Source organism: Petaurus breviceps, unplaced genomic scaffold (assembly GCF_028583685.1).
Source record: "Petaurus breviceps papuanus isolate PSGF00001 unplaced genomic scaffold, PetGlider_PUasm1.0 90895, whole genome shotgun sequence".
Classification (NCBI taxonomy): Eukaryota; Metazoa; Chordata; class Mammalia; order Diprotodontia; family Petauridae; genus Petaurus; species Petaurus breviceps.
In genome coordinates, this window is record NW_027187372.1 from 10,831,362 (window position 1) to 10,845,556 (window position 14,195).

Consider the following 14,195-nt stretch of genomic DNA (forward strand, 5'->3'; position numbering starts at 1 on the left):
CTTGATTTCTGATAAATCATTAGCTTCCATTTGCTCCAATCTAATTCTGAAGCACTGATTATCCCCAGTGAGCTTTTGAGATTCTTTTTCCATCTAGCAAATTCAACTTTTTAAGGCCTTCTTCTTCTCATTGCCTTTTTGAGCCTCCTCTGCCATTTGAGTCAGTCTGTTTTTTAAGGTATTATTTTCTTCAGTCAGACTGTTGACTCTCATTTCATAATTTTCTTGCATTGTTCTCATTTCTCTTCCCAATTTTTCCTCCACTTCTCTTATCTGATTTTTAAGGTCCTCTATGGCCTGTAACCAGCTTGTATTTTCCTTTGAAGCTTTTGGTGCACTAGTTCTGACTTCACTGCTTTCCTCCTTTTCCATCCTTTGCTCCTTTTTGTCCCTGAAATAGGAGTGTATTGTTGGAATCTTCTGTCTGCTTTGTTTCCTTTGCCTGCTCATTTTGCCACTCAATTACTTGACTTTTGGGCTTTTTGCCACAGTAGGACTCTGCCACCAGACAGGGGAGCTTTAGTCCCAAATGCTGGGGTGTTCTCAGCTGCTGGGTTCCCTCTCTGAGGACTCCACACACTCTGCCAAGCTGGACACACACCCTAGGACCTCCTCCCAAGACTGCAATCCAGATCCAAGCAGGTTAAAGGAAGAGCGATTACCCCTCAGAGTGGTGCTTGGTCCCCCTACATTCTGCAGGCCAGGAGCTGAAGCCGCCACGTGGCACTAGCTGGTTGTGCTGGTGTCTCAGTAGGTTGTCGCCCAGGGGGTAAAAGCCAATCACTCCTACTTACTGGTCCCAAAGTCCAAACTGCACTGCCCTCTCATTTTGTCCTTCACATTTATGTGTTGATAAATGTGGAAATGGCCACAGCTGCTGCTGATCTAGAGTCCCTCTGGCCAGCAGCTGGTCAGGCCCGCCCTGGGGCTAAAGCCTTGGCTTGGGGCTGGGCTGGGCTACCAGAGTGCTGTGCAGGCTGCTTCCTGCCTGCCTGCCAGGCTGTCCTCAGTGGGAGGTTAGTTTCTCTGTGTCATTTTGTGGGTTCTGCAGCTCCAAAGTTTCTTTAGAGTCCCCTTTTTACATGAATTCAGGAAGGTGGAAGCAGGAGCAGTGAGAAGGTCGTGCTTCTACTCAGCCATCTTGGCTCCACCCACTTTAAATGTAATTTATTTCTTGCTACCGGGCTTTTATAGTAATACCTAGAAATGCTGATGACATGTGTGGGCTTATTATGTATCCTGCAACTTTGCTAAAGTTGTTTATTATTTCAAGTAGTTTTCTAATTGATTCTCTAGAATTCTCTAAGTATATCATATCATCTGCAAAGGGTGATAATTTTATTACCACATTGCTTATTGAAAATCCTTCAATTTATTTTTCTTCTCATCACTAAAGCTAGAATGTTTAATACACTATTGAATAACAGTGGTGATAATGAACATCCTTGTTTCAACCCTAATCTTATCTCAAGTAGTTCTAGATTATTCCTATTACATATCATGCTTGCTAATGGTTTTAGACCATTAGGTTTTTAGGATTTTTTTTAAGGAAAACTCCTTTTATTCTTATGCTTTCTAATATTTTTAATAGCAATGGGTGTCATATTTTGTCAAAAGCTTTTTCTGCAACTATTGAGATAATCATATGATTTCTATTAATTTTATTATTGATATGTTCAATTAGGTTCATAGTTTTCCTATTATTGAAGCAAACTTGCATTCCTGGTATAAATCCTACCTGCTTATAGTGTAATATCATTGTGATAAGTTGCAGTAATCTCTTTTTAATATTTTATTTAAAATTTTTGCATCTATATTCATTAGGGGCATTGGTCTATAATTTTCTTTCTATGTTTTAGTTCTTTCTGGTTTAGCTATCAGCAACATTTTTGTATCGTAAAAAGAATTTGGAAGGACTCCTTTTTTGTCTATTTCCCCAAATATTTTATATATTATTGGAATTAATTTTTCTTTAAGTGTTTGGTAGAATTCACTTAAAAATCTATCTTGCTCTGGAGATTGTTTTCTTAGGGAATTAATTGATGGCTTGTTCAATTACTTTTTCTGAAATGGGGCTATTTAAATATTTTATTTCTTCTGTTAATATTAGTTATATATATATGTGTGTGTGTGTGCGTGTGTGTGTGTGTGCCTATATGTGTGTACATATGTATTCTTCCATTTCATTTATGTTGTCAGATTTATTGACAAACAGTTGGAATAAATAGCTCCTGATTATTATTTTTATTTCCTCTTCATTGGTGGCAGATCCACCTGTTTAATTTTTAGTGCTGGTAATTTGGTTCTCTTCCTTTTAATTCAAACTAAAAAAAGGTTTTACTTTATGTTTTTGTTCACAATGTTACCTCAGTTTTATTTATTAGTTTGATAGTTTTCTTAATTTCAATTTTATTAATCTCTACTTTGATTTTCAGAATTTCCAATCTGGTATTTATTTGGGGATTTTTAATTTGTTCTTTCTCTAGATTTTTAATCTGGGTGTCCAATTCATTGATTTTATCTTTTTTCTATTTTATTCAGGTAATCATTTAAAGATATAAAATTTCACCTAGGAACTGCTTTGGCTCCATCCCATAAGTTTTGGTATGTTGTATCTTTATTGGTATTCTCTTAGATAAAGTTATTTTTTGTTTCTATGATTTGTTTTTTGACTCACACTTTTTTGTATTAAGTTATTTATTTTCCAACTAATCTTTAAAGACTGAGAATCATGTGGGAGTTGAGGAGTAAATGGAACTACAACACACTGTTCCTAAGTTGTTGAAAAGATAGGTGAGAAATATGGAAGCAAGATTTATTTCTTGCATAGATCTGAGAAATTTCTTTTTTTCTGACTGTTGTATTGTGGAGGCTATTAGATGAGGGTCCCTGCATAAGCATCCCAAATATCAAAGTTCTCCAGCATTATTTCCTAAAGAATTTAACTTTGGCCAAGATATTTAATGTTCTTTTGTAAATGTATATATGCTAAATTGCACAATTCCTTTTGGAAGATGGTGGAGGATGTTGGAGAGTTTATGAGTTTTGGAAAGAGTTAACTAATCTTCCATTTCCTGGTAATATAACCCATGAGTTTCCCAATCTTGACCTTCAAGATTTGGAACTTTCCACACATTTCTTTCTATCAAAACCTTTGATAACTCACTCTTTCATGACTTTTGTTAAAAGTACAAATTAATACAATTATACCCAAGTTGTCAAAACTCTAATCTAATATTTCCAAATGCTTTGACATCCTTGGATGTTGTGAAAAATATTTTAAAGGTTTTTTCCTACTTTTTTTCTAGATATTGCCTGAATATTGCACTCGGCCATGCACTTTAAAGTTTATACTCTTATCCTATACATTAAATTGCATTTCTTTTCCTTGGATTATAGAAATACTCTTTCTTCTGCTCTCTTTGTTGGAAAAAACACTACAGGGTGGGTAAGAATAAATCAAGAGAATAAAGAGCACTGAAAGAAAAATAAAAGCCGACTATCTTAGAAACTGTTTAATCATTTTCTAAAACCATGGGGAAAAATAGACTCAAGGATATACCATAGTTAATAGATTGTGGTAAAAATAGAATAGTTTTTTTTTTAAACACTTATTGGAATTGGGACAAAGGCTTGCTTATGTTGAAATAACACAATATGGTGAATATGAGATTTTACTTAATAAAATAAAATAGAGAACAAGATTACTATAGCCTAAATAAAGCCATAAGTGATTTCATAACACATTCTTTGGGGTTTGTTTTATTGCATTTATTATATTCTGGAGGCTCCACATTACACTGTCCTTAGTCCAGGTAGTAATCTGGTTTTATGTTTAAGATTATTGGAAGATAAGTAATTATTTTTAAAAATATAAATGGTCATAAATTTACAACTGTTGAATTGGATCTTTGGTGTCATATAGCTTAATGCTCTTTCTTTTACAGATGAGGAAACTGCAAAAGCTTCAGGTATTCACCAGAGTCATAGAGGTTATAAATGACAAATTTGTTATTTGTACATAGAAACTCTCCACTCTTTCCAGCATACTATCCTTTTAGTGAATACCACTTTAAAGTAACTCCCTCTATAATAAAAAACAAACAAACAAATATTTATTAAGAGCTGCCTAATTTGAGTGCTATTGTTTTGTGGTTTCCTTTTATGTGTGTAAGGAATGGACATGAAATTCTCACCTAAATCAGTTGATATAGTCAAAGAATATAGCCATGCAGATTTTTTTTTGTCTCTTAACAATAAATGGTCACTTGTAGCCACTAAAGAAGGGAACATTGTTGATTTGCAGGAGAAACACATTATCCATATATCTGGAGGGTTTAAGGATAGACAAATCTAGCAGCGTGAGAGAAATTGCAAGTTGGGAGTTATCAGTTGTTCTATGTAATTCAGCAGCACCCTAACTTATACCACTGTCACATGGAAAGAGAGGACCAAGAAACCACTAATGTTTGTCATGACAAAAAATTCTATTGATAGATTCTTTTAGAATTCCATCAATTTAGAATTGTATCAATAGAATAGAACAAAAAGTTTCCAAGACAAAATATTCTATCAATAAAGTCTCATCACATGGTTGGATATCAGCTTCAAAGATCTGCTGGAATAGAAAAGGCAGTTTTGAGCATACTAAACAGGATTCTGTTACATAAGAAACATTTGCTTACATTTCTTCATGCTTATCTCTAACCTCATATTAGAGGCACTATGAAAATCAATTACTACAATTATCCCTTCCCCATCATGATTTTACCCATCACTGTTTTCATATATTGCAGGTTGGCATAAGAAATTAAATGGAACTTTGAGGGGAATTTTGTGGAAGCCACAGATTATACACGAAGGCCAAGAAACAACACAGAGACTATAAACAAATATTTAACACAGATTTTACAATAATGTACTATAGACACCCCTTAAAAGAAAAAGAAAAAAAAATTAGACTTTTTCTCTGCTATGAAAAGAGGGTCAACAAATTTTATGGGGGATTTGCCACATCACAAGGGCATAAACTCCTGATCCCCAGCATGTGGAAAGGATAAGTATATTTTACTTAAAGCAAGACTCCAAAGCAATCATTTCTCACTATTTCCTTAGAGCATACATATGAAAATACAAAGGACAGAACAAATGAGGATTTGGGGTTTAAGGGGAAGACAGTTTTAATACAAAGAGAGGAACTAGTTTTTCTGTCTACTTTAAAAGGAGACTAACATTTAGGAGGTTTTTGTCCTTACATAAGTAGGTGGGATCTTCAGAGTTGTCTCACATGAAAGGCACAGAAATAAAATTAAACGTAGCTGCCTAATGAGAAGAGATATCTTTTCATAGTGAAGAGAGAGTTAGTCAGACTTTGGATCAATTTCTTCCTCTGACAGATACAGGGAATTCTCCTACATTGTAAGTTAGAAAGAAGACACTGACTTTCATTGGTAGATGGAGTGCCCTTATCTGAGAGCTGCTTATTCCAATATAATAAGAGATTAAGTCTCTGTGCCTACCTATTACCAGCTCCCTATCCATGTATGAAAGAATGTCCTCTAGAAGTTATAAAACATTTGGTATTGATAGTCTTCTTTATCATTTTCCTTAATGATTAGTAAATAAGCACATGGTCTTATCCTCCCAATTCCAGTGATTCTGGATTCATGGATAATGACATCCAAACCCTCATCATTTATTCCCCAATTCCTTACTCCTATTCCATTCAAGCCATATAATCCTCAAATGATTTTCTCCAATACTACTCATCTCTTCCACTGTGACATCTATAATTCTTACTTCATAGGCAACACATTTTTTCCATCTTCAATCTTTTTCTTTTCTACTCCTTCCATCTTCTAGTGCTTACTGAGACCATTTACCTTACTAATCACATTACTTCCCTGTATTCCTTTTAACATTGACTGTATATTCACTGATACCCCCAACTCACTAGTTGAGGTAGAGGAGTTGGAATACACTTTTTGCCCCTTTTCACTTCCAGGCTTTCTCCCTACCACCATCACTTAGTAAACTCCTCTTTCCTTGAGGGTCACACAATCCATATCTCTACCACCCCATTAAAATTCTGGTAGTGTTAGTCTACAGACCTCTTTCCTTAATGGGTTCAATATTTTGCTAAGCATTTTTCTCTCCCCTCAATCTCCTGCAATCATACTATATGTTTTCAACATATATTGATAGTCCCTCAAATCCTCAATTTACTAGTTTCCTAAGACCTACTACCTCTCTTCCACCACACACAAAGTTGGACATATCTTTGATCTTTCTATTACCTCAAATGGAGTATTTCCATTTTCCATTCCTTTTTTTTCACAACAATCTATTAGCCTTCAACTGAAAAAGTCCTTAAAGATCAATTAATCCTATCTTCCAATTTCAGATAAAACCATGCTTGATATAATATATACATGAAGAAGACCTGTGATTTCATCAGTGAAAGCAGCATTCAGAGAACTCAGAGAACAGGACAGAATATTGAGAATTTAAGTGACTTGCCCATGGTCACCCAGCCAAAATGTGTCATGGGCAGGACTTTTACTTAGATCTTTATGCTTTTGCAGACATCCTTCTATTCATGCTGCTAGTCTGCCTCGTTTCACATAGTATTATTTAAAAATATATTTATAGGTGTCACTTATGACCATCCAAATTTACAAAATGGACTACTCGTCACTAAAATAAAAATACTTAGCCTGAAAAATATTTATGGGGGGTGAGCCTGCAGCTGAGTAATTTAAAAGAGCAGTTTTATAAATGTTATATTTAGGAAGCAGCATGCTTGCCATATATAAGAATGCTTTATATTTTAGTGAAGTATTTATTTTTATCTAAGCATGATTGCAGTGATTATTGTTAAAAGTACCTTCTTGAAAATAAATGCTTTTGTGTTTTTAGTAACATCTGATTGCCATAGTTTTAGAAGATAAACCAATTTGTTCATTATCCATTTGGTGATGTTGGTCCATGCCTAATTTAAAAAACAATATTAATTTTCTGAGCTATTAAACTGTGCATATCCTTTGACACAACAATACACTACTAGGTTTTCATCCTAAGGAGATCAAAGAAAAAGTAAAAGGACCTATAAGTGCAAAAGTATTTTTGACATCTTTTTTTGTTGTTGTTGTGGCAAGTACTTGGAAATTAGGGGCATGAGCATCAATTGGGAAACAGTTAAACAAATTATGATATATGATTGTGATGGAATATTTTTTGCTACAAGAAATGATGAGCAAGATGATTTCAGAAAAAAAAAAAAACTTTGGAAGACTTATATGAAGTGAGGCAGAATGAATTTAGCACAACCAGAAGATTATTATATACAGTAACAACAATATTATAATGATGATAGCCTGAAAAAGACTTAGTTATTCTGATCAATATCATGATCTAAGACAATTCTGAAGGACTCATGATGAAAAATGCTATCTACCCTCAGAGGGAAAGAACTGATGAACTTCATGTGAAAATTAAAGAATATTTTGTCTCTTTACTGATTTTTGGGTGACAGTTAATATGAAAATGTTTTCCATTATTTCATTTATATATATTTTTTATATTACTTGCCTTCTCAGTGGGTGGGTGAGGACCAAAAAGGAAGGAGAAATTTTGAACTCATCTTTCTTGTTGTTAAAAATAAATGTTAAATTTAAAAATTAATTTTCTGTAATATTCCTGGATAAATGTATAACTTTCAAAAGTCTTCCTTATTTAAGAGGATTAATGATTCACCTGTACTTTATTTAGATATAGCTTATAAAGGAAAAGCCTTGTGGTCAGTTTCTCACATGTTAGTTTTATCAAGGAAAATGATTAACAATTAGAAAAAAAAATTTATCATCAGTAATTTTAATATTAGTTACTCAAAATTTGAAGTTGCTCATTTTCTCTTTAATAATATTTAAAGAAAAAGCAATTTGTGTAAAAAAGTGTTAGACAGACAGACAGACAGATAGATAGATAGATAGATAGATAGATAGATAGATAGATAGATAGATAGATAGATATCAGATAGATAGATTCACAGCTAGAAAGAATACTCTGGGATTTAATGATATTGATTTCCTTCATGTCATAGAATAAGACATTCCATATCATAGTTCTGGACATGTCCATCATGCATTGGATGTTCTCCTTCCTTTATACAACTCCTGGCTCCCCTTGTTTCCATTAAGTCCAGTTTAAATTTAACCTTCAAGAAGGTCACTTAGTATTAATACCTCCCCTTTGTGATTATCTCCATTTTTACTGTTTATATCTTCTTTATACACAGTTCTTCATGTTTTATCTCCCCAATTGGAATATGAGCTCCTGGAAAGCCTTTTTTGTATTCCCAATGCTTAGAACATTCCCTGCTAATAGTAGGTGCTCAATAAATGCTTGTGGACTAATTGTAGTCAAGTTGCATCGTACAGATGATGAAATGATGTCCAGACTATGATTTGCTCAATGCTACCTTAATAAGAACATGCTAGGCAAAATGCATAGTTGCCTATTCTCCAGTATTAAGTCCTCCTCTACCACGGTGCTTAAGAAGACAATCTGCCACACTTGGAAGTCATTGACCCCAAAGCTGTGCCTCTTGGAATCCTCCATGTCTCAGTAAAACCTTTTCTATTTCATCTTTCCTGATTCATCCATATGAAAATTTCTTCCTTTCTCAAACTTCTAAAAAAATTTGTGTTGTGTGTGTAGATAGATAGATATAAATATAACCACATAGATATAATATTGCATATATGTGTGTATGACCACAAAGGTATAAGATATCTATGCCTATATTCATGCATAAATCAATATATCCTTGTATGTATATGTATCTACTTAAGCACATGGAAACATATATGTAAGTATATAAAATGGCTTATGCCATATGTGTATATGTATGTACGTATAATTCTTTTTATATCTATATGCATAGGTATAATGTTGTATATATTCTGTGCCAGATATTCCAAAATTCTTAGGGAAGTCTTAGACTACTAAGACTACTAATATCAACACTTAAAATTGCCCTCAGACCATTGGGAAACACTGAGTTATTATGTCCACCTTGCTTTCTGAGTACGTGTGTGTATATATGTATCTGTTTATTCAGATTTATGTATATACATAAACACATATCTATGTGTATAACATTAAGTATAAGTAATTTACATGAATATATCTACATTGCCCATCTATTTACCCATGTATCCACATTGCCTATCCACCTGGCAAATGGGTATATGCATTTTTTAATCCCTATATCCTCAGAAACCATCACCACTTTACAAATAACCAGCAATTAATTAATACATTCAAAAGCGATTTAAATTAAATTCTTCTGCCAAAAGATGTAGTTGAAACTCCATTTGGTAGCTTCCTTTGAATTCACTTATCTCTTACCATTCAAATGCATTACCTGGTAAAACTGTGTTTTCTTAGTTATAAAACAATATGTTATATGACAGAAAAATTTATGTGTACTGCAATGTTTTTTTTTCTCTATTTGTTACTTCTGTGATATTTTCTGGTAAGAAAAAAATGAAATAAAATGTGCAATTAGAGCAAGAAACCAGAATATCAGTAATATCCCCTGGCACCTTTGGAGTCGTACTTTTTGACATACAAATCCCATATGTTGTTAAGTACACAAAGTTAAATTACTGAATTGGTTAAAATAAATCTAGATATTAAGACATAGCTCACAAGTGATTCTGTTGATATCCCTGAAATAAAAATGATGAAAAATTAAAGTGTAATGAAAAGGGAAAAAATGTTATATTAAGAATATATTGTTCCCACATGGAACTTTCACTAAAGAATATTCTTTAATCTTTATCTAACACTCATAAATATTAGTATCTTTTTTTTTCTTTTACTTCCTTCATGCACCTTTCTTTCACCCTTTTACTTCCTTTCTCCTTGTCTCCTTTCCATCCTTTTTCTTTTTCTCTGTCTCTATCTGTCTCTCTCTCTCCCATGAAATTTATGATTAAAGTAATATCAAATGATGGCAAGAAGAAACTTTTTCATTATTTAGTTTGAAAAGCAAAAGGAATTTATGCATTTGCAGCATTTGGGAATTTCAACTATGGGAATGCATTAGGAGGTAATAGTGATCCTCACTGATACATCATTAATCTCTTCATTGCTCTTTCTAGCTAGAGACCTGGTAAATTGTAAAGTCAACTATCAATTATTGGCTAGCAAAATATGTTCTGTTTCATCATCTCAGAAATTAGGTAAGAACAGATGATGTAGCATACCATTTTACGTACTTTTTGGTCATTTCTTATCTGACAATTAATAGAGTTATCACCAAGTCTGCCTTAAAAATAATCTAATATTTGGATCTATGATGTCACTGATGTTGGTATTCCTTCTATTGGACCAAATCAAGGAAGCACTGTACTCTATTTTGTATCCTGTGTAATGCCTTTCCTGTCTAGAGTTCTGTTAATTCATGATTTAAGATATAGACAGAAATATGACAGTTTCCCTCTGGTTTTGTATATATTTATGGATAATCCATTTGTTTTGCCTGTTGAACATTGGTGTGCAGATAGGCTAAATCTATGGGTTTTCCATTCAATAATTTGGATCTGAATGTAATCAATTAATTTTTTCCAGAGCACGCTTTTGAGTTCTATAATTTATCAAAAGTGTTTCTCCTAAATTTTTGTATAGGAAATAGAAAAATAGTACTTATCCAAAATTTGATATTAATAAGATTAATAATTTCTAGAGTTTGTTCATCAACACCTGTTTCATAAATAGACACTGCTGATGAGCAATGAACTGGACCCACAATGGAACAGAAAATAGAGAATAATATGGATAATAGGAAATTATTTAATGTTTTTAAGGACCCAAGGTTCCATCTGAAACAAAGGCACATTTTTATAATATATTCTTTGTTATACTAACAGTGTAAGGTGAAATCAAGAAAGTCCTCCAAAATAAAGGGTGGCAAACTTATGGGCAGACAGAGACAAATATTTTTTTTAAATAATCAAGGATAGATGAATTGTAGAGTTCAGTGATTGAAGAAAATAACTTCGTTAATAAGCTCATAAATCTATTTGAATATTTTAGCATTTTCTAGAAATGTCATGTGGTAGTAAACATGAAATGTCATAATCCCTTAAAAATCAAAACCAGGGTTGACTCAGAGGGGACTGGATAGATATTTGGGGAGTACAAATATTATCAATGAGTAATTTCATGTAACATATATGTCAAAGAATTGTTTGGTTGCAAAAAATATATTCAATAAGCATTTATTAAGCACTTACTGTATCTCAAGTACTTTATTAGGAGTTGGGAAAATAAGTATCTAGGGGAAGCATAAAAGGTGGACAGCCTGTATCTAGTATTCACAAATTATAAAAGTGCCTAGGAGAAAGGTCATTTGGCATGGTGATGACTTTCAGTGATTCTTTATTTTTACCAAACTTTTACTTTTGTATGTGTGCATATACATATGTGCATATTTCTACATAGAGACCCATTTGCATACATACACACATGTGTACATACATATGTGTGTATATATTTTGGATGAAAATTGTCACTGTCTACTCCAAGTTGTTAATTATCTAACATTCTTTCTACCCCAGTGGCAATTTCCTTTAACATTTAATATTGTATCTCTTGTTTAAAATTATTGAGGTACTCTTGAAGTCATTGTGCCTAAGAAATCAATTTCTTTGAGGACCTACTTGAACCTGCTATAAAGTTAGTCATTCTTTTATTATGAGCTTACCTTTGAGTTTTCTCATAGTGCAAGAATTTTTTTTATTTTTATCAGCATTTTCTTCTGTTTACTGATATCCTGAGCATTAGCTTTCCATGTATTTAGCTTGTGTACATATAGTTGTTTGCATGTTATCTCCCTCATTGCATTGTGAGCTCCCAGAGAGGAATTAATTTTTTTTTTGGAATTTCACATTATTCCTAGAATTTAAAACAGTGGGGCAGCTAGGTGGCACAGTGAATAGGGCACCAGCCCTGGAGTCAGGGGGACCTGAGTTCAAATATGGCCTCAGACATCTAACACTTATTAGCCATATCACCCTGGGCAAGTCACATAACCCCAACTGCCCTGCCTTCCCCCTCCAAAAAACAAGCAAAGAAAAATAATTTAGCATTGCACCTGGAATAGAACACAACCTTTAAAAAAGCATTTATTGACTCACTGACTGCATTTGGGCTTTATATCTTCCTCAGACTCTAATCCCTTCCATACATTTGAATGATATGAGTAGTCCTTGCTTTCTATGGAAAATGGGAGTACTGGTCAAGATGGTGGAGTAGAAGCAGTACCTCTCCCGGGCTCCAGCTTCCACCTTCCGTAATCCATGTGAAAGAGGACTCTAAACAACTTTAGAGCTGCAGAACCCACAAAATGACACAGAGAGCTAAACTCCCATTAAGGAAAGCCCAGCAGGCTGGCAGCAATCTGCCAGCAAAGTGGTCTGGGAGATGAGCCCAAGCCCCCATGAGCTGGATATTTTATCCCCAGGGCAGGCCTGACCAGCCTCTAGCTGGAGGGACTCCAGATCACCAGCAGCTGTGGTCGTTTCCAGATTCATCAACACTTTGGGACTACTGTTGGGACTGTGCCAGATTTTGCCCCCAGGATGAGAAGCCCCTGAGGTGCCATGCCAGCACCATGTTGCAGCTTCAGCTCCTGGACTCCAGAGTGTAGGGGGACCAAGCAAACAGTCTGAGGGGTAATCACAATTGCTTTACCCTGCTTGGATCTGGATTGCGGTCTAGGGTGGCAGACCTGGGATGTGTGACCAGCTTGCCCGAGCATGTGGAAGCCTCAGATAGGGCACCCAATTAATGCCTCTGGCAGCTGAGAAAACCCCAGCGTTTGGGACTAAAGCTCCCCTGTCTGGTGGCAGAATCCTACTGTGGCAAAAAGTCCAGGGGTCAAATGACTGAGTGACATGACCAGACAAAGGAAGTAAAAGAAACAGAAGATTCCAACATTAGACTACTACTTTGGGGACAAAAAGGAGCAAAGCATGGAACAGGAGGAAGACAGTGAAGTCAGAACTCCTGCAGCAAAAGCTTCAAAGGAAAATATGAGCTGGTTACAGGCCATAGAGGACATTAAGAAGCAGATAAGAGAAGAGGAGGAAAAATTGGGAAAAGAAATAGAACAATGAAAGAAAATTACGAACTGAAAATCAACAGCCTGACTGAAGAAAATCACACCTTAAAAAACAGAGTGACTCAGTTGGCAAAAGACGTTCAAAAAGTCAATGAGGAGAGGAATGCCTTGAAAAGCCAAATTTGCCAGATGGAAAAAGAATCTCAAAAGCTCAATGAGGAGAATCATTCCCTCAGATTTGGATTGGAGCAAAGGGAAGCTAGTGATTTTAAGAGAAATCAAGATGATGTTAAACAGATGCAAATAAATGAAAGAATAAAAGGCAATGTGGAATATCTCATGGGAAAAACCACAGACCTGGAAAATACATCCAGGAGAGATATTTTAAAAATTATTGGACTACCTGAAAGCCATGATGAGGGAAAGAACCTAGAAATCATCCTCCAAGAAATTCTCAAGGAAAATTGCTCTGATGATTTAGAACCAGAAGGCAAAATAGAGGTTGAAAGAATCGTCCAATCACATCCTGAAAAAGATCCCAAGAAGAAAACTTGTAGGAATATTATGCCAGGTTCTGGAATTCCCAGATCAAGGAGAGAATATTAAAAGCAGTCAGGAAGAAACAATTTGAATATTGTGGAAACACAATCAGGATAACACAGGATCTGGCAACTTCTACACTGAAGGATAGAAGGAACTGTAATAGGATATTCTGGAGGGCAGAGGAGCTGGGATTAAAACCAAGAATCACCTACCCAGAAAAACTGAGGATCATCTTTCAGGGGAAAATATGGACATTCAGTGGAATAGAGGACGTTCATGCATTCTTAATGAAAAAAGCAGAGTTGAATAGAACATTTTGCATGCAGATACAAGAAGCAAGAGAAGCCTGAGAAGTTACACAGGGAACAGAAATCATAAGCCCCTAATCAAAGCTGAATTATTAACATTCCTACATGGAAAAATGATAACTGTAACTGATGAAACTTTTCCCAGATTGAAAATAGTTGAAGGGAATATATATATATATATATATATATATATATATATATATATATATATA